Source organism: Thunnus maccoyii, chromosome 24, assembly GCF_910596095.1.
Source record: "Thunnus maccoyii chromosome 24, fThuMac1.1, whole genome shotgun sequence".
In the NCBI taxonomy this organism is placed as follows: Eukaryota; Metazoa; Chordata; class Actinopteri; order Scombriformes; family Scombridae; genus Thunnus; species Thunnus maccoyii.
In genome coordinates this window covers 6,480,113-6,500,537 of record NC_056556.1, presented here as the reverse complement: position 1 = coordinate 6,500,537, position 20,425 = coordinate 6,480,113, and the positions used below count along the sequence as shown (strand labels likewise).

The 20,425-nt window shown below is 43.3% G+C and overlaps 1 long non-coding RNA gene across 15 annotated transcripts in view; it reads left to right on the top strand.

The window, feature by feature from the left end:
* LOC121892048 overlaps positions 1 to 20,425 on the top strand; it is a 183,885-nt gene that overhangs the window by 62,720 nt on the left and 100,740 nt on the right. For 10 of the 15 annotated variants that reach the window (XR_006094277.1, XR_006094274.1, XR_006094266.1 and 7 more), the window contains 2 exons: positions 12,201 to 12,272; positions 20,157 to 20,317. This is a non-coding gene — a long non-coding RNA (uncharacterized LOC121892048). The remainder of the gene's footprint in view (positions 1 to 12,200; positions 12,273 to 20,156; positions 20,318 to 20,425) is intronic. The other 5 variants (XR_006094278.1, XR_006094271.1, XR_006094273.1 and 2 more) reach the window with 1 other exon arrangement.

Here is a 20,425-nt window from a genome sequence, read left to right as displayed (position 1 = left end):
TCTGGTGCTCCCTCTCTCCCAGTTCCTCTGCTCCCTGTGGTTTAGTGAAACTGGCACACTCACTCTACCTCTCAATAAACTGCAGGGATGCCAGAGGCACAGCTCAGTTGGCCAGAGCCCTCTGCAAAAGGGTGATGGAAAAGAGGAAAGACAGAGGAGGCAGCTAGGGTACGGAGGGAGGATTAACAAGGTAGAGGAAGAAGATATCCAGGGATATTATTGTGCGCGATCCTCTACTCCTCGCTTTCTCTTCTCTCTCACCTCCCCACGCTGCCACAACTCTGTACCGCTTCCGCTTTGTAATTGCGCAATTAGTGCCACAGCCTGGTTTTCATATATCACAAATGGCTAGCTGCTGCTATTAAAGCAGCCCCAGCGCCGGGCTAGCGGGCATGGCTAGCCGAGGTGCATTAAGGGCAGTGTTTTGTAAAATGTGAGCCAATTTATCATGATCTGTTTTTCGCTCCCACCCACTGCTAAAACGCCCCTACTCCCTTGTCTTTGAGCCTGACCTTGTGCTGGGCTTGTGTGTGTGTGTGTGTATATATGTGTGTGTGTGTGTGTGTGTGTGTGTTTGTGTGTCAGCATGCAGAGGTTCAATTTGCTCATTGTTACTTGCTTGCATAATTTCAGGCGGCTGGCTCGGCACAGAGCCTCACACTGAGCCACACACACGCCCGCAGTTACGCATAAAAACATACCTTTGTGTGCACAAACGCGTACACACACACACACACACACACACACACCTCCGCAAAACACGCCGGCCGACTGATTGCTTGCGCCGCCACTTTGCCTTCCTCTGTCTCTCATTCCACTACTCTCTTTTCCTTCTCTTTTCCTCTCCAAGCAAAATCCACTCATTTATATGCCGAGGCTAAACGGTATTCATTTGTAAGATGGCAAGCGGTATAACACTGGTAATTCCTCCTCACCAATTTCCAGCGCACTTTCCCCTTTAGCTGTCATAAGCAGTGCATTAAGTGAGTGAGGCAAATCCGCTCCCCATTCTGCGCCATCTCTCCCTCTCCCTTTTTCTTCCTGCCTGCCGTTCTCCATCACCCACTCGTCACCCTCCCTTCTCCACGGTTGCATGTTGCCGCTGTGAAGATTTACAATGCACGCCTATTCACTCAACCATTCCCTCTCTCTCCCTCCATTTCCTCTCTCTCTCTCTCTTTCATTCCTTTCATTTTGCTGGGTAGTGGAAGCTGAAGATGACACCCTGAGCTCATCAGAACCCTGCCGGCTTTTCACCCCGGAGAGCCGCCCTGAGCGCCAGGCGCAGCACGCTGCACTGCAGATACCTGCCCTGCTCCAGCACCCCCTGCTGAGTAGCCTGTAGCCCAGAGAGAGGCTGAGCCAGAGGGGGGGAGGGGGGGGAGGATGAGACTTGGGGTGGGGCTGGAGGAGGCTGGATGAAGGGATTTTAAGGTGGGGTTACGGCTGGGGAAGGGAGCAGAGCAGAGCAAGAGATGAAGGAGGGGGCTGAGGAAGGGTTTGGGGGGCTGGAGGAAGGAGCTGGGGGTGAGGTTAGGGCTGGAAGAGTTGGGGTGGTGCTGAGTAGGAGGCTTGGGGTTGGGCTGGAGGTACGGAAATAGATGAGATGGAGAGGATCAGATTTATTCAGAAACCGATTCAGTGAATAGCTCAGCTGCAGTTTGACTCTTCTGAAGCAGCCTCCTGGTTTTTGCAGTCTGAAAATAAATCTGGCGCCGAACCCAAGGACCAACAAAACACAAGACGGTCCTAATCACCACACCGTGACGACAGTCAATAACTGACACCGACACAGCTCGGCCAGATGAATAAACAAATGCTGTGTTTTCCCTGCGCTGACAGCCGCTCCATCATGTCATCTAAACTCACCAAACCGTTTTAATGTCTCTGTTATTGTGGGTGAAGGAACACAATTGTGGTGTTGCTGACAGCATAATTATCAGGTAGTTAGTATTATTTGCAGATAACTGGTATTAGAGTTGTCAAATGAGCACATTTTATCATGCTATATGCGGGTTTATCACAATATATGGGGAAGACGAGCACAAACAACCTGTGTTACCAGATCATTCGGTTCAAAACGATACAAAAACAGGCTTCAACATGCGCTGACCAACACTCAGCCAGTGAGCTACCATTTCTCCCACCTTGGTGTTAATGTGTTTGTCGCTACTTGTCAAACACCCACTTGTTTTGAATTTTCCACAAGAGTCTTGGCACCGCTGCCTCATAGCACCGGCAATACGGACAAGAGAGCAATCATTGTTTTGTTGTTTAGAGTGCCACACGAGTTGCTAACTTTTTTGGAGTACTTGGCAAGGGTCCCTTTTTTTTTTTTTTTTTTCTCGTCTCACCCCCCATTTTGATGATAAGTGGCCAACTACCAGCTCGGAACGAGGTCAACGCAGGGCGACGGACTCAACCATTTCCCCCCTCACACAGGGGTGTGAATTGGGCAAACTTATCATGGAAATGAGCTTAGCTGTCGCATCCATACATCTACTCGCTGATGCAAATTGATCTGATGGAGCAACTTTATTTACAAGCTGTAAACATCAAGGCACATAATCCTTTAGTGAAAATGTCCAACAACAAACAAAACTCTGTGTGTGTGTGTGTGTGTGTGTGTGTGGTCTCTTGTGTGTGCCAGTAGAGAGGATGAGATGGTGACAGAAAGGTTATATGAATGGGTGTTTGGCTTCAGCTAATATGGTTTTAAGGCTAATAGTAATACTATAATAATTGCAATGTTTTGATGGTATTCAGCTTCTTTAAATTTGATTTGTTTTACCAAGTTGTTAAAGTCTCTGAGACACTGAAACCCAAAATAAGGAAATTCTATTTACTTTACCAGCATCTCCGTCAGTCCAAAAGTATTTGGACATTTAGCAACAAGAGCATTAGTGAGGTCAGGCACTGATGTCAGGAGATAAGGCTTTGCCCGTAGTTGTTTTGGATGGGGTTGACGTCAAAGCTCTATACAGGCCATTCAAATTCTTCCACATCAAACTGGGGAAAACCGTTTAAAACCTTTATGAACCCAAATTCGTGCATGGTGGTAATGTCATGCTGAAATCCGGAAAGCGCTCGTCTCAAACTGTTCCCACAAAGTTGGAAGAACACGACTAGTCTAAAACATCACCGCTGTTTGCTGCATCATTAACATTAAGCATAAGACTTTTCTTAACTGGAACTAATCAGCAAAATCCCAACCATGACCAAAAGCAGACAAAAGTATGCAGACAGAGGAGTCGGATACTTTTGGCTATATAGTGTAGACATAAATATTTCATAAAAAATGTTTATTATATGTCAGATTGTACATGCATGTCCACACCACAATGTGTATGCGAATCTATAGATGTCAGAGGGTCACGAGGCTGACCCGGTAGATGACACGGCATCATCATTCTGCTCTCGTTCATTTCCACCAGGAGAGCAGAGGTCAGCCTTCGGACCGGTCCCCCACCGCTAAACACGAGGAGCAGCTTCCGTGCTGCGACTGACTTTTATCTGTCTGCAGATGAACTGCGGAAATTGTAATTGTGTCTTTCGGCACCAGTCAATTTGTAACAGGGGTTTCCACAATTGGACGTCAAATTGAAGGGACATTTCTGTTATTTTCAAGATGTGTCAGCTGACATTTAAAGACTCAGATTTAGCAGTAAACCTACTAAAATCTCATTTATATGATTCATATTTCTGGCTTCACTTGAATTATCACTTGTTCCTGTGTTTTAGCAGACAAACTTACTTTAAAACTTACTGGATGCACCGCCAAACAGCTATGCTTGTATACACATGCAAAAACACACACTATACACACTCTATACCTCCATAGAAATGCAAGAAACACACTTCAGAAAGTGACACACAGATAATTGAGATGTACTCCCAATTATGCCTCACAACAAACAACCCATGATGTGTTTTTTTTTAGTAATTTCTTTCACTTCTTTTACAGTTCCTTCACAGTCAGTGAGCATTGATCGCAGCGCTGCCTTCCTATGGGAGGACTCAGGCGTTGGCACTGGGGTGTAATAGCTGAGAGAGTTAATGTAGCTTAAACAGCCAAACTAATTGTCCCTATCTCTGTCATATTTGTCTAGTTGAACACTCCTAAATACCACAGCAATTAATTACCTTGCAGCCAGGTATGGGGAGACAGCATCTACTCTCATTCTCATGTTTGTGTGTGTGTGTGCATGTCAAGCTAAGTGCAGTCAGGGGAGTATTTGTCCCTCCTTACCATACTGGCCTGTTTTTACAGCAGAGAGAATGTTTGACGTCACCAAGTGGTGAAAATCGCCTCTTTCTGATTCTGCTTTTAATGAGAAAGCTGAGATATTGGACTATGAAGTGCAAGGCTAGGGTCATGTGACTGATGGAGGTCAGACGGCATCTGCGCTAGCAAGCTACGCTACAGTGTGCGTACTGAGGAGAAAAAGTTGCGCTCGCATTAGCTGATTGGCAACCACTGCTTCATTCATCACTCGCTCATTCATCAGCCGCTCGGCTACCAGCTGACTAGTAACGTCCAATCACATTCATACGGGTCATTGCACTTTCTCCTCATGTTCTAAGCTTTTGGTATTGTTCATTTTAGATTTAAAGATTTAATGTCACCTGTGTTTATTAGGGGGGGGCGATCAGTTCTCCCAGCAGAATCTAGAGCCTTTTCTGCTAAATCTGTTTGACTGTTTGCTTTAAACGGTCCCTGGATGCGGGCTCCAGGCGGTGGTATTTTGTGAGTTTTTAAAGCAGTTGTGATATTGTTGATTCTTTTGCATTGTATCTGGGCTGTTCCTAACAGATGCTCCATCAAGACAGTAGATTTAAACAGGAAGCAAGCTCTCTTTCACAAGTACACCCTGATTATAGTACATATAGAAACACACATTAACAACAAATCATATATGAGAACTATAGAAACAAAAAAAGTACATATAAAAAGAATAAAAGCACACAAAAATTACAGTATCAACAGATTATTCAACGAATGAACAAACAGGCCAAAGAAAACAACATAAGGGACAACATCAATTCCAAAATATGAGCATTCACTCTGCTCTGTGTCAGTCAAAAAGGATTTAAATTGATTAAAAGGGATTAGCTTGTCTAATTTTACAAGCTTCTACAGATTGTTCCACTTGTGTGGATCATAGTGTTTATAAGTCAGTATGAACAAAGTAGATGAAAGCCTTGATGGACCACCAACAAAATAACATTAAAGGACAATTGTGTCATTTGACCCCTGATTATCTTTTCAAAATAAAAGCCAAAAACCTGACACAAGACTTTCCCCAAACACCTCTCTTGGACGCAATCTTTAGCAGATAGCAAGCAGATGTTTTTTCAAGACGGATGATGATGAATGGGATGCTTTCTTTATTTATACAGCCATCTTTCCAGCTTCTCCACTTTCTCTCAGAATTAATGGAAATAAATGATATCACATCTGCACACCTGACCGTGTAGGATTTCTTGAAAAACCTCACACCACGCGTCAGTTTGTTTGTTTGTCAGAAGTTTGTCGGTGTGTTTTTCCCCGCGCGCACGTGTGCGGCAATCATGCCTACGTGTTGGGGCTTGTTTGCCAAGATCAGAGGCAGGCGCCCTGGGTGTGTGAAGTGTTCCCATCATGCATCGCTCCATGCCTGGGCAGCCCACGCCCACTCATCATCCCCACATTAGAGCTCATCTCTCTCCCACTATCTCTCTCATGCACACACACTCTCTTTTCTTCTTTCTCATTCAGTCTGTGTTTCTCTCTCCCTCTCTGTGATCTCTCTGTTTATGTTTGACCTTTTTACTGTTCTGCACCAGCTAATGATGGTACAGGGATAGCAGGTGTGCTGCATTAGCCGACTTCTGCCGTGGCGGAACAAATTAGAGGTCCACCGACACCGAAGGCCAACCTTTCACCGCCGGTGCTCCCGTGAGTGGCCGTGAAAACAAATACACCCACAGATGCCCGCATGCGCTCGCACAACACAGGCAGATATGCAGACATACAGTACCGTAGCAGCTCCACACACACACACACACATACACACACACTCTCCAGGCTGTCAGGTGTGTGCAATTTGAGTAAAATGACACAACCCAGCCACATAATCTTCTCACCTGGAAAAATGGGAAAAGGAGGACAGGGGAGAATGCGAAGGCGAGATATATAATCATGCTTTGTTTGAACAGCTAGCCTAGGTTTACAAATACTATACTCTGCTGATTTTGCATAACTAGACGACGCTGTTGCTTTGATTTTTTTTTTTTTTTTTTTTTTTTTCTCCTCCTCCCGCAGGGTTGTGCTGTGTGTTGAATTTGAACAGAGAAAGAAACTGAAAGACAGAAAGATACACAGAGGGAGAGACAGAGATTACTGCCTCTGACATGCACACACATAAACACACACACACACACACACACACACACACACACACACACACGCTCATCCTTCCCTACATTATAATACACAAAACATCGCCTTGTCTCTCACCACCTTCCAACTAGCCGCTCCACTCTGACTTTGCAGACTCAAAATCAGAGCAGGCCTCCCCCCTGGAAAAAATCAAAGGGGAATATCAGCTTGATTTGGACCCCCGCTGCCGGTGAGGATTTGTGTGTGTGAGTGAGTTTGTAGGTTTGCACGAATGCAGATATATATATGCACATGTGTAGTGTTTGTTGTTGCAGAAGGGGGGGACAGAGAGATAAATCTGGTATTCTGTGTTGATTCGGGTGTAATCAGTGAGCACATAGAGGAAAAAAAAATCTGGCAATATAATAAAAAAAAAAAAAAAACAATATAAAAACTACTTATACAAAACATTTTTTTTTGTCCAAATACTCTGAAAGATTTGCATGACATGAGTGTTTTCATAATTTCTTCCAAAAGAAAGTAACCTTGTTTTGCTGTTTTTTACTGAATAACATCTTTCTGAAATGATGACACAAAGGACAAAACAAAAATGCATTTCATTTTCTACATCATTTAACTCATATAGATGATCCTGTTCTTCAGTACCAACATAGTGCCCTGATTCCAAATGTAGTGGTAAGATGCTAACACCTCATTTTGGGCACACTTGCAGAGAACTTTACCTTTTTAGACGGATAAAATTTCACATAATTTTCGGTACTTAACTCAGTTTCGATTATGTTCTAAGTGTCTCATGGAAGCTACAAGTATCCCACCAATTTGATACAAGTGGTGAAATTGCGTTTCTTCTTTGCCGAGCAGGTCGTAAACCGGGTTTATTCTTCATGCGAGGGGTTAATGCTAGTCTGGTTGTAGATACCTATTGGGGCGGATTTTGATTTATAGCTCAGTGTTGGATTTCACCGCAGCATTGTGGTCGTACGTGACGCGGCCATATTGTGTTTTGCTTTATTAAATTCCCTACAGAAACTGTGTTCATATTAGTCCATTTACATTGTGATGTAGAGCATTACAGCATATTTTTCACCAGCAGCCCAAACTGTACAGTCACAGTTCTTGTGGTCTGCACATAGTATATCAATAGTCACCGTAGTCCCAACGTGTAATTACATTTATCAGGAGGTGCATATAAGCATATGTGCTGAAACTATGCTGTATCCCCTTGAAACACAACTATTAATCTTAAGAAAAGATATATTGACATGCGTAAGAGGTGACTACAGGTGTGTTTACATCCATTTACAGCTAACTATGAGGACTTATAATTAAAAAATGTGTAACCCCGGGTTTGTAAATCTGACAAAAAGATTTCTGTCTGTGCGAGTATTAGTCTCAAACCTCCACAGAGTTGTACTGGTGCTCTGTTTTTCTTACTGAGACTATAAAATATGTGTAAACCGTGTCAGAATATACAGTATGATTGTTGTTACCAGACAAAAAGAAGCGGTGGCCCATCACAAGTTTTGACCAGACAAAGAATCAAACCCGTGAATGTTTTTCAGGACGGCCGAAGGAAGGCCTTACAGCCTAGAAATTGTACAATCAAGTGAGATGTTAACATCAATTGTAGCCTTCACACACAAACGGCCCCCGAGAGACGGGTAAAAAAAGAGACAAGGAAAATTAAACACACACTTGATTGGAGGGAAATTGCCCCCCGCTTGCGATGTCGCAACCGTTTCACCTCGGCAAATGAGCACCTTTAGCTGGGGGGGGGGGGGGGGGAAAGAGAGAGCTCTAAAAAAGAAAAAACTGGAAATCTTTTTTCCTTATTCCCCTCTCTGTCAACCTTGGCCAAAGTGCTATTCTGTTGTCTGTCATTGGGCTTGCTCTATTACTGTCATTACGGCAATCGGCCCGGTGGTTAATGTGTTTGTCTATGTACACAAGTCAGTGGCGGCTCGCGGGTGAATGACACCCAATCTACATGTAGCAGGATTGCCTTTGGTTTGGAGGGAAATGGGAACCCGCCGTCTTCCTCTTAATCAGACATCTTTGATTGTTCCGCCCCTCTGCTGCTCCACACGCGCACACACTCACACTTTTGCTGACTGACACGCGACAAAATACCTCTCCGACCTCGCCCTCCTCCCGTAATAGCTATAAAGATGTGTTCAGTCATCACGCAGAGTGCCGAGGACGCCTGAAAGCTTGACAGGTCGACTCTTGGCCTTAATGGGCAAACACACATCCCGGCCTGACACGTTTGCCTCTATTTTGAGTGCCGCCCTGACCTGCAGGAACTTGCGGGCTCGGAGATGAAAGGCAAACAGCAAAGACAGGCTTGAGGGGAGTCTTTCACTGCTCTTCTTCTACTTCTTGCTGCTTCAATCTGAGGTTCAAGTGGGACGTCGGAAGAACAGAGGGGAGGGTTTACGTCTCTGGAGAGTGTTTGCAATGAAAGAGCGCAAGAATCATCTGCCCAAGGCTTCTTCCTTGTCCTCCTCTTCCTCAGCAAGTTGATTCCAAGCAGACGTAACACACTGCCCGCACTGTGAAAGGAATAGTGTGTGTTTTCTGAGGGAATCCAGTCCCCTAGGACTCCAGGGTTTTCCAGGCAGACAAGTGGGCTTTCCACAGATGTGTGTGTGTGTGTATGCGAGTTTGTGTGTGTGCTTGCGCACTGGGGATATTTTTCATCCACGCAGGCCTCAGGAAGCAGTGGTCTGGCCGGGGATCAGCAGTGCGCCTTAGGAGACACCTCTATGGGAGCAGTGTTTGGCCACTGGAACGAGTCTCGCGCACACACTTCGTTTCAGTTACCACTTCATGTCCGTACACATTAAAACACACACGTAAATACACTAATGGACATATGCACACACAGATTTACCTCCTCACCACCATCCAAACACACACGTACACACATGCAGGCTGACCACAAACCATATATCACATTACAGCGCCTCAAATCTCGTCTGAATCCCTCCAGAGGACAGAAAAATATCTGATCTGGGCAGAGGTCAGCATGTGGGCCTCTATGGTGGAAGGTCTTAGTGTTACCAGCCGGAAGCAGAGATTCCCCCTGTAACTCAACTAAACAAACACCTAATTGCTGCTAAAATACACACTGGCTAAGTTCCTCTCCCGCATCTTCAGCATTCACTGTGCTGTAAATGCTGAGGATGCAAAACCCATTCTGTGGTAGCTCTTAAAGCTTAATTCTAGCCACTTCAAACATTATATAATTGATAATGATTCTGGACAACATCCAATCAATTGCTTCATCCGAGTAAAGTATGTGTTGCTCCAGTGTGCACGGCCGCGTTTCAGTCCAACAAGGCCAACAGATGCTCCATAAAATCTATTTCATCCTTACTTTAGTAAATGAAATATAAAATGAGATGACTGTCAAATAAAGATGAAGGATTCAAAAACATTCTGACTGTGCACAAAATGCACTCAGGCTCATAGCAATACCAGTGTTTATAGAAAGGAGGAAGTTGCAGAAGGTCTCGCTAGCTTTATCTTTTAAAACTTCCGTTAATAAGATATTAAACTAGAATTTTATGCTTGACAGGTGAAAATGACTTTAAAACACAATTCTGGGACAGTAAAACACTCTGTACTCCTATTAAATGTCAGAAAAAGAATGTAAAGACAACAATTAACAATGAATTGTCAATATTTTTGATATATTTTAACTGTAAGTCATTTATCAAGCAAAAATGGGAGAATACGGTTGGTTCCATCTTCCCACATGTGAGGATTGGTCACATCTGGTTGGATGTGTTGGTGTTTTTTAAGTTTATGACTTTTTATAGACTAATGAAAATTAGACAATAAGGTGTAAAATTCATCATATTTGGGTTGGACTGTTCATTATCACTTAAACTTATTAAACATACAGTGACACACATGTGGCAGGTAAATCAGATCAGTGATTCCCAGCCTGAACCCTCTAAACGCTGCTATGTCTTATGACATGTTGAACATGTCAATAGGTTGTAAGCAGCTCCACCAAAGTGATTTTCCTTCTCAAACATAATGTCCTGAAGGTTAGGAGGATGTTAAACTATCCAATACTGCACAAAAACAGCTCAGTTTTGATAAAACTAGTAAAGAGTACATAATATATAGAAAAACACAGTCAAGTTATTAAGGTGAAAATATCACAATTATGCTGATAGTTACATATTTACAGTAAATGCTACAAGGTAAAAGCTGTTCACTACCATCATGCTTTTAAAATTGAAATGCAGTTTGATTGCTTTTTCCCTACTTTCGCTGCCTCAACAGGCATTCCACCCAGAGCCTCGGCAGAGCCGTAATATTGATATCACACAATTGATATTAATGAAAACATATGGAATGCAGCTGCAGCAGCACATTCATCCACAGCAAATGTACATGAGGCGTTCTCAGCGAAATGAACCAAAGCCTGGCGAGCGCTTTGAAATTAAACGCTATGATTTGTTTGCGGTGCAATATATTACACCTGATTGTGTGTTTGCTCATGTGTGCTGGAGACGCGGCTAATGAGGCATTACTGGCGAGGGAAACCCAATCGATGGCGTGCTGTCGCCGGACAATGCTGATCAACTGTACTGTATTGACTGCATTTCCCCCTCATTAGCTTCTATGAGGTGTGTGTGTGTGTGTGTGTGTGTGTGTGGCGCGGGGGAGGTGACGTGTGTTTTGGGTAAACACACTCAGGTGGCAGCGCAGGCCTGTGCCATGTCTCTGCTGTGCTATGTAGGCTGGTAGCAGGCATGGGGGCACTGATTACTCTTATTAACACGGAGGGTGTCAGGCACCGGTCCAAATGGCACCGCAGCGACTGTTAGCTCACACATACACACTCATGCACACACACACACACACACACACTCGCATAGTCAAGTCAAGAGCCTGAGCCAAGAGTCCCAGCTGAACCCTGCCCTTAGGCCCTATGTGTTGCCATGAGCTCAGGAGGGGATCTTTGTAGTGAGCTGTCAGAGTTTTAACGACTAATATGTAGCCTCGTCGCTCTCTGAAGTTGTTGTCTCCGATGCCATTCCAAAAAAAAGCCCCCCCCCCCCCCCCCTCCCAAAAAAAAAGACACCTGCTTTTGCCAAATCCCTGAAGGAATATTTCAGTTGCAGAAGCTTGAAAGACACTGGTGTCTCATTTGAATGTTTTGGGTGAGGACTACCTTTCATTCTTCCCCCCCCCCCCCCCCCCCCCCTCCACCCCCCACCCCCGTCTCCCTCCGTCCCCACCCGCAGCTGACCATTCAAAAACCAACGCATGAAGCCATTTAGAGGCTTTTTGGTCCACAGCCAAGTTTCACAAAATGCTTTCAACTCGGTGAATTCACAATGTACCACTCAGCCTGGCAGACACTGAGCCAGGGTACATGCATTCATACTGTTCATTGTGTTGATTTCTTTATTATTATTTTTTTTTTTTAATCTAGAGTCTCGGAGCGTGCATCGCTTCGTCTTACCTGATTTTAAGTTTACAGTATAATTTAAAAAGCTAAAGCCCACAACAGAATTTTATTAGTTTTTTATCACGGTTTAGGAGGTGATGGTGTTACGCCTATTACACTCAGCCATTTTCTCGTCTTCCAGCATGGCAACACGGCCCTCCTAACCATTTTTACTCTCAGACTGTTTTTACCCAGAAAATGTGATGAAAATGATTTTATTTGTGAAAACAAAACTAATAAACATCATGTAAAACTGACATCATTTTAGCAAAAATCCACAATGTCAACTTATTTCCAGGAGGAAATTTGTATTTACATTTAAAAAATGTTTATATTTCATTACAGGCTTTGGTGTAATGCTGCATTCATGCAGCGTGGGACAAAACGGGAAAATCTTACCTGCTGCATTACTCCAAGGTAAATAACCTCATTGCCTGGCATGTTATCTCACTAAATAAATTGAAATAAAGCGTACATTAGCTGTTAGCAAAATTAGCTATTTATCATGTTCATGTTTGTAGTGGTTTGGGTAAGAGAAACAAGACACAAACCCCCCCTTTTTAGCAGTGTTAACAAGTTTTAACTGCTTGATTCCACCGGGCACAGCTATGTCGTGTTCAGGCCACAATGCAGTTTTGTTCTGTCTTCCACGTGACTTAATTTAAAGTAAGTTTCATATTAGTATCTATAGTTTGACTGCAATGCGAAGCGAGTTTAATGAATCTTTCCTGAACTCATTCACTTACAATTGGACAGCCTGAAACAACTGAGTTAGTGAAAGAATGAACTTTCCCACCACTCTAGCTACCAGTATTAACTGCCTTTTCTTCTCCCCAATTACAAGTAAACCCAGAAGCCTAATTGGTGCAACAAGTTCAGGGACTAGTTGTTTTTGAAAGGCATTCTAGGAAGTGTTGGAAATCACTCGCTCAAGGAGGCTTAGAGAACAGACACCAAAATTCTACTTCATCTCAAAATAACTCAGAGGGGAACAGCAGGAAATGATGGTTGTACTTTGCTCCAAGAGAGCAACAGTGAAGACAGGCTGCACTGGGAAGCTCCCAGCAGGAAGTGTGTTTAACTGAGTGTGAAGTAGGGCGTCGCTGAAAATCAAGCATGCATTGCTCAGCAAACCTTGCTTGGGTCCAGACTTTTGAATCCGCCCACTCCACCGAGTTGACTGATTTCGGTCTGGCATCATGACATGAAACAGCGGTTTCCCATTTTGAAAAAAGCAATCGATCCAATGAGCGTCGCGGGGGGACTAATGCCGTCGTCAAGCTGTGTGCTGGAATCATTTTACATAGACGCCATGTCTTCTCAATATCGCCCAACATCTTAGTTTGTCTTTACTTCGCTCCGCTCCACTCTGAAAACCCCGGCAACTTAAAATTTTGTCAGATTTAGGTGGATATATTGGTCTCTAGTGATTGTTTAGGCAAAATCGAACCCCCCTCCCCCACCGAAATTGGTTAGAGTAGAGGCGATGTCAGACTGAAGATGGAAGTAGAGTGCAACGACAATTCTGTCTCGTATCAAGCAACAGCAAACCCTCTCAGATAAATAAACATTGAAGGAAAAAAAAAAATGTATAAGATGCGATGTTCCTCACAGCCTCTTCCATGTTGGTTCCACAGTGTCTGTATCAGGAGAGCCCAGCTCCCCGACTGTAAGATGATTGGCTTCCACAGAACTTATTAAACATAATTGCAAACTAATTAGTACAGCGATGGCTTGGCACCTCTGTCTAGTGCCAGACACTCAATGTGGGTTTACAACATGCATTTAAATTTTACACTAATTACCAATCCCTGATTAATTCATGACTGGGGTGTGCTTTATAATAGTTATTAATAGGGCTGTATAGATTAGATTAGGAATTAATTTCCAAATAAAAACCTGGCATTACATGCATGGGGAAAGCCATGTGTTGCAGAGCGACCTGTACACACTGATGTATGTGTTGTGTCACAATGCATTGGCAAGGCACTTTGATTTAACAATCGGGTTTGCCTTTGTGGAGCGGCAATTTGTATGAAATCACTTGATCTAATGAGGATTTGCTTCAAACCGCTCATCTAATGAGTGTTTGCGTTGAATCCGCCGCTGAAACAACTGACTGCACCCACAAAACAATGCTAATAACGCAAAGCGAGATTTAAAATCCAATCTTCACAGCCCTACCTGCAGTGGACCGCCTAATTATATCAAGGGCTAGTTTAAAACAGACTGTATATGACATATCGCTCTGTTATCACGCCATCCTCCACCCGGGCTGGGGGTCATTAGCGTCAAAAACCAAAAAGCCCTGCTGGATGGTGACCTGCGAGGTTCTCCATCCTGCTCTTGAGGGATTAATCCTGGCCCACTCTCCTTGTCCTTCTCTCCAACAACTAATGGTCACAGCATGGACCTCACAATGCTTCCCTAATTTCCACTAATTGAACGGTCGTTAGCAGCCACAGGCCTTGGCACCGGAGCATGCGTGGGTGTGTGCGTGCGAGTATACGGATATGCATGTATGCGTCTTCATCTAAGTACACGTTTGCCCCTGCATGCACGTGTATCAGAGTGTATTTGTTCTGCATCAAATGGCCTGGCACCGTTCTTGGGGGGGGGGGGGAGGGGGAGGGCGTGCAGGGCACCGGTGGCACAGGGAGATCATTAATTCGCCCTGCCTCTCTGCACGGCTTATTTTGATGTTTTTGTAATGAGCGCCTGCTAGGGAGGGTAAACAGCGAGACTCGTCGCGGCCCCTTTGATGTCAAATGATGTGAGAGGCGATGAGGGTGGAAAAGCCGTGGAGGAGCAGGTCTGAGGAAGGAGTGGATGCTGAGAGGCCCGCGAGGAGCGGCGAAGATGAGGAGAAATTGCTCCTAGGTCGAGTGGCTGCTGGTGATTTCCTGTCACACACACAGGAAGGTGTGACGAAACTAAGTTGGGTGTATGTGTACTTGATGTGTCTGTGTGAGCTCTGGCTTCATGCCCATTCAAACTAAGGGAGCCCCGAGATAACTCAAATCTCTTGGATATTAAATAATCAGGGATTATGTGTTGCTTCTCAATTATAAAATAGTTGTGACAGTTTCATTGGGGGTGGAGGTATGAATAAGACTCTAAATGTCAGTCATAAACCAGAGAGTGTGTTTTCATAGAGCTGTAGACCTGGACAAGGACTTGATTCAGACTTAAGTCACAGAAATTATGACCAAGATTGGACACTGATTTGATTTGATTTATTGGACTTATTGGACAAATGAATTTTGTCCTAATGATGGTGCAAGAGGAAAGGTCATCCTGAATGGCTGCACCAGATTTCATGGCAAGACTCCCTTTGCCATCCCTAAAACTGCTCTGCTAGCATTGCTAAATGCTAAAAAGCGTCAAAAGGAAAATGTTCAGTGTTGATTTTAATAGTCAGGATTTGAAGACTTGGATTGGAAGACAATGCTTGACTTGCAATTTGCTATGAGGACAAGATTTCAACTTTTCCAACCTGACTTGTTTTAATGTGATTAGATTAATGCCATATACTGTGATTGTGATGTCTCTTCTGTCCACTTTCAATTAAAGGGATTAAATGGCCCCCAAAAAAGCTAATTAATGATAAATTAGTTATTTTCAAATCCCTGAAAAATAGATGGATACAAACTGACATAGTAAGGCTTTTTCGAACCAAATATTTTAAGTATTGTGTAAAGGTTTGGCTAACAATGGTCAAGTTCATGGATGAACATAATCATCCTGTAATCGTACTGTAATTTTCGGCCCACAATTAGTGTCATTCCTGTTGTGGAAATTTTTGCATTTTTCACTCGAGAACACACAAAGATACAAGAGAACATTTAAACAATGTGACTTGTTGAAGCAGTTGTAGTTACTGTACAATCCATCACACGATTAGTAGCAATTATACACATGTCCAAATACAGAAACACAAAACAAAAGGTAAGAAAGCTTGTTGTTCAACCAGCTCTTTCCCTAAAGATTGTGAACACAAACCAGACAGCAAAGTTAAAAACAGTCAGATCCCTAAATGGACACTCCCACAAACTGTTACACCTTCTTACAAACAGTTAGATAATCTCACAGAGACCTTATAGTCAGTGACTTCAAACGAGGACATCCTTCAAATTTAGCTTGTCTAGGTACCTCATGATCCGCACAGTTTCTAAGGCAGTAGGCTTAAGTCAAAGATATCTCCCTCAGTCAGAAACAAGTTCAAGAGTTCAACTAGCCTAGGAGGAGGATTTCATATACCACAGTGTCACAGTGACATTACTGACACATTGAATTGAGAATAAACCCCTTAAATGACCTTTGAGCCTTTAGTTTGAAAACAACATTTGTAACATATATAATATATACAAGAAATACATCAAATGATAACCACTATTTACATCCCACTTATTTAAACTCAATGGCAAATGATCAACAACTCGTCAAATCTGAAAAATACAGTCTGTAGTTTGTCTGCCAGTGTCGAACCACAACCGACTTTCCTCCTCAGTCATTCCACGCACACGCTCACACAATAAATTCAAAGTTCCAGGTAAAATTGTAACATGCGCTTCCAAACTCTTCAAGTAAACAGCTTCTGGGTAAGCAATAATGATTACTTAGAGTGGGAGATTGACAATTTTCTAATGTTAAATTTGTTTCATCCCTTTCTGCCCCAGACTTGCATTGGCGTCTCAGTTGAGTTTAATTTCAGGTTGGGAAATATCAGTGGTTAAAGTGGGCTCTTGATGTTGGGGTGACTCACCGAGGTGGTTTGTGTTACTCGGATCTACTTTCAATCACTCGTCTCCTTTTTTTTCAGCCCATTTTTGTTCTGATTCCTTCATTTGTCAATCTTTCTAGTGTATCCGCTCAGTCCACTTGCATCTTTTCTTTACGGTCTCCCTCACCTCTATCTCCTCGCCCTTACTGTGCCACCACCGACCACAATTAGACCCCTCCTCCGCTGTTTACCGGCGTGGCGCGCCGAGGCCCCAGCCGAGGGTGACATCTTGACAGTTTCCTGTTATGCCGCAAACAAAAGGGCCTTTTTGAATGATGAGCTGTTATTATGTAAATGGCCTCTGACTGATACGGTCTTAGCGCAGCAGAGTCCCGTAGTCCGGTCGACGGCGGTGGCGGCTGCCGTGATAGTGATCATTTTCATGATTGCGGGGACCTCAGAGAGGAGAAGAGTGACCGGAGGTTACATTGGATGACTAGGTCTGTTTACTGCACAGTGAATGACCCCCATATGGAAAACATAGCTTAGTGCCTTTCACTCATAATGAATTGACTTTGGGCGAGAACATTTCAGAAATAGTTGCGCTCAAGGTGAAGAAGTTGCTGGTAATTTGTTTCATAGGAATGATATACAGAAACAGGCGTTATATACTTTTTACTGGTGGATTTATCCCATATTTTTCAGACATTATCACTTATATTAATCCACTTTGCACTAGCAATGTTTAATTTAAAGGGGCATTCCACCATTTACACATGAAGTTCAGTTTACCCGTCATGGTTAGTCCTACTCAGCCTTTGGAAGAGCCTTAACAAGTCTGAGAGAACAACCTTGATGGTGTCATAGTGATGTCATTGGGATTAAATTGGATTAAATTTGGGTTGGTGTACAAATTCACAACAGAAAGTCAGAATTACAGATGTGGGCATTTACCGGGCAGAGAGGTTTGAGAAGATGCTATTGAATTGCATCATGGGAAACGTAGGATCCATTATGTGGATCTAATAATTGCTATTATTATTTTTAATCTGTATTTTGTGTGTCCACCAGCTTGTAAAGGAGTGAAATCGGTGGAATATATATGAAATAAACCAGCGATAAGCGAGACAGAGCGTGGATGTTCTTTACTTTTATTCAAGGTGTGCCACAGATTCAGTTGTGGAGAATGTTTTGTTCAGTTTTTTAACAACATTTGAGTATTTGCACTGAAAGATGGAAACCTCTCTTGGACATTACAAGTCCAACTGTCTAATCTGATGGTTCGTCTTCTCGTTACCCCTCATCAGAGGTCGGATATGTCTATGGGTTTGGAGCAGTTTAGCCAAAGAGGGATTTTTCCTTCTTAGATTGTTTATTTGGCTAGTTTTAAAGGTTTGCACAGATAAAATCATCCAATAATTCACAAAACAAAAAAGCAAAGATTAGAGGAAAGTCTTAGAAAGGCAGAAATTTTGCGTCCCAGTTTTCTACCAGTTAGATTTAACTTGCGACTCATTGGCGGACTCCGTTGGAAACCACTGCTCCAGCTTTTGTTTTTGGATTGGAGCATATTTTGCCTGAGTAGTTCCACAGACGTTCAGTAAAAAGTGAGACTTCTCTAAGTAGCATAATGCCTTGTCTGTTTCATGAGCCTAGAATAAGATACTTCAGTAAGACATGATAATATTGTTGCTGCATTCCTGTGGGCAAAGAACTGTTTTTAATTGATTTTCTGTAAATAAAGCCTAGGAGGCCCTACAGCAAAGGCCTAGCGCATGAGGACGTGTGTGCTTCAAAGCACAATCTAGCTTTCTGTGTATCTTTATCAGTGTGCGTGTGAGTGAGTGCGTATGAGTTACATGTGTGCGTATGCCTTTTAAAAGTGTGTGTCTGTGTGTGTGTGTGTGCAGGCCTGTGTGGTTGCAGTGACTCACTCTCCCTACCAGCCTGACCTCCGCGCTGCCCACACACACAAACAGAGAGAGAAACCCGGCGCTAGCTTTGTGCTTTCTCATCAGCTGACCTCTGACCCCTGCCAGCAGCCTCTCCGACGTGGAGCTGAGCCGTATTAACCTGGACCTCTTCTGTTTCCAAGCACAATCATCCGTCCGCATAACAACCATGGCCGCCGAATCTGTCGCACCGCTGCTCCCCGCCATCACGCAGGGGTAGATGTGTAATAATACATGCATGCTCACACCGCAAATAGGCGCCTCGCCGCTGTACGGCACACCTTCGCAGGGAGATCAGAGAAGAAGAGAGGGGGCGGGTGATGAATATGAGGAGTGGGGGGTTGGGTGGGAGGGGAGGGGAGGGGGGGTAGTGAATGGAAAAGGGAGGGAGAGTGCTTGAGAAAGAGGTGTTGTTGTAGACGAGGTGTGTTCATATTCTTCACTTCATTGGGTCTCATTATTCCTCAGCATGGGTGTTGTGAGCATGTCCATGTATGATTCATCCAGAAGCACCTCAGCATGGCTCAGGGAAATTGCCCTGCATGCTACACACACACACACACACACACACACACACACACAGAGTGCACAAAATGTTAATGATATTTGCTCTGTCCATGAAATAGACTGACCAGATGAGTCCAGATGATTATTTCATATTGAATTTGTCTGTTAAATTCACTTAAACATATGGAGCTGTGACCAAAAATCTGCTTAATAAGATACTTTGATGTTATAATGGCATATTTGTACTCTTATTATGACATCCCAACTTATTTATTTCCTGTGAAAACACACCGGCTCGTGTCGTTTACAACAAGATTGTTTGTAGTAACAGGAAACTTTCACGTGTTTTAATGAGAGGAAGATCCAGGTAAAACCGCATCTTGAGTGTTGGCTGCAGCTTAACGGCATTAAAATTCATAAGTTATGTTTTTATAGGTTTATAAAATTATTTTGAGGAGCATTTATACCCATATTTGATAGCAGACAGTAGAAATATGACAGGAAATAAGGAACAAAGGTGGACACAAACCAGTTTATGATTGGCCAAAAGGCCTCATTAGCTATGTTTTCACAAAAATTAAAGCTAAACAATAAAAGAATATGAGTGATTATCAGTAGGTGTTTCATCCAGCCTGGTGGTCACCGAATCATATAGCACCTCAACACAAATGTCCTCTAAGCAAACAGAAGAGCCTTCAACAGACATTTATAACCGAAGGGTGTAAATAAAGGATGGATGTCGCTTCCACATCACTACAGATGAGTGATGAAAAAGAAATCGTGACCTCACGGTTCTTGCAGCCAATTGACAATCAGAAGAAGGGCTCTGCAGTTTACGAAATGTGTCTCCTCTGCTTCTAATTTGCTGAAAAGTCACACAGTACTCATATTTTATCTGTAAAACACTGAACTCTCTGTGCTGAATTGAATTTTAGGAATAATTCAAATACACTGGAATTGACGTGACTACTTAGACATATTATATCCTTAATTTCATGCATTTTCTTTTGAAGAGTATTGAAGCAAGACAAAATATAGAGAAGTGTCGTGCAAAACTGTGAACCAATAGGATATCAGTTGGGTCTTAGTTGAATTGGTTGTACTTTTTATTCTCGACAGACTCACAAGCATGTAAACACCAGAGAGGAGCTGGACAGGAATCAGTTGAGGGTCTCAGATGGCTGTTCTGACCTCCAAAGTTCAACAGAGTTTGCACATTGACATCAGAGTTCATCTAGCAACCTGCAAGCGACAGTTTGTCCAGAAAATAAAGACACCAGGTATGTTCATTCATGTGATACTCTGAAACAGCTGTCAGTAAGTGTCTTTCCACCCATCCGTTTTTATGACCATCAGTTTACACATTAAAAAAAACAAGCGGAAATGCC